Below are 1,308 nucleotides of genomic sequence, written 5' to 3' on the forward strand. Positions count from 1 at the left end.
CGGCGGACGCTCCGTGCCCGCGGCTGCCCTGCGTGCGCCCACGCCTGGCCAGTGCCGCCGCCGCCGCCCGCCCGCCGGTCCTCCTCCCAGCCCAGCCCCCGGCCGAGCCGGATCAACAGGAAGTGTGGCGAGCAAGGCCCGCCCACCGGAAGTGTGGCGGCCGCGTTTCCGCCCACGCGCGACGCCTCACGGGAAGCTGTTGAAGCTTCCTCCGGTGTTGCAGCTCCGAGGGTAATGCTTGTCCAGGGCTTCTGCCAGTCAAGACAGGTAAAGCCCAAGAAGGGGAACTCGAGCGTGGAAAGATAAGGTTTTATCTACTTGCGGCTACCCAGAAAGCCTTTTGAGTCGAAGGAGACAGGAGTGAACAGATTTCTTATTTTTTATTTTTTTAACAGAAAGAAAACCCTGCATCTCCCACAGCTGTCTTTCTAGATAAATCTCAGCGCCCCCGAAACAGCTCTGAGAACAGAGAGGTCACCTTCTCCTAGAAGGAAAAAAAAAAAAAAAAAGGATATTCAGAAATAACCACTTTGGAAACCACAGCTGTCTGATTTGGGTAATATAATTAGATTCTTGTCCTGGTTTATGTTATGTCATTTTGGAGAATCAAGTTTTTAGAATTGGAAGGGACAGATAATCTAGTTCAGTGTTGTCATTTAGAGATGAGAAAATGAGACCCAGAGAATTAAGTGATTGGGTCAGGGTTAAGCAGTAAAAGCTAGAGAAAGAAGAGAGGGAAAGAAGAGGGATGGGAGAAGATTGGCAAATGGCACTTGACATCTTTTTTATAACAAAGGGTTCCTGAAGTTCCTTCTTTAGGAATAAATATGACTGGTCTAATAGGACACATGTCACCAAAATCAATAGGAAGGATATAACGATGTACAAATTCTACATTCTGCAGAAACCCCCTAGGTATCTTAAGACATATTCTGCATTGCAAACCCCTCTGAAAGTCTGATAGCATGCTACCTGATCACTCGAACACTCCAGTGCTATTATTCCCTTGGTTCTGGGTAGCACCAACCTGTCCTGAGTCATTTTATGGCCTCCATCTGGCATCTTTTCCCCTATCATAGTTTTTCTTCCTTTTAGGTGGAATCATGTTCACACCATGTTTCTTCCTTTTCCTCTATTTTCTACCAAGTACCATTCAGTTAATTTCACCTCTTATAATCTCCCAGACTCTCTCCTGACCAAAATATTCTTTCTTTTTTTTTTTTTTTTTTTTTTTTTTTTTTTTTTTTTTTTCCGGGTCCGCAAACGGATCCCAACCCTCAGGGTTGCCCCCGCACCGGACCCGGGACC

The 1,308-nt window shown here is 46.4% G+C and overlaps 1 long non-coding RNA gene across 1 annotated transcript in view; it reads left to right on the forward strand.

Moving 5' to 3' along the window:
• The first annotated feature begins 197 nt into the window (after positions 1-197).
• Positions 198-1,308, forward strand: part of LOC103587659 — a 12,743-nt gene continuing 11,632 nt past the window's right edge. Inside the window, exons 1-2 of the long non-coding RNA XR_550245.1 lie at positions 198-267; positions 396-556. This is a non-coding gene — a long non-coding RNA (uncharacterized LOC103587659). The remainder of the gene's footprint in view (positions 268-395; positions 557-1,308) is intronic.

Source organism: Galeopterus variegatus, unplaced genomic scaffold (assembly GCF_000696425.1).
Source record: "Galeopterus variegatus unplaced genomic scaffold, G_variegatus-3.0.2 Scaffold472, whole genome shotgun sequence".
NCBI lineage: Eukaryota > Metazoa > Chordata > Mammalia > Dermoptera > Cynocephalidae > Galeopterus > Galeopterus variegatus.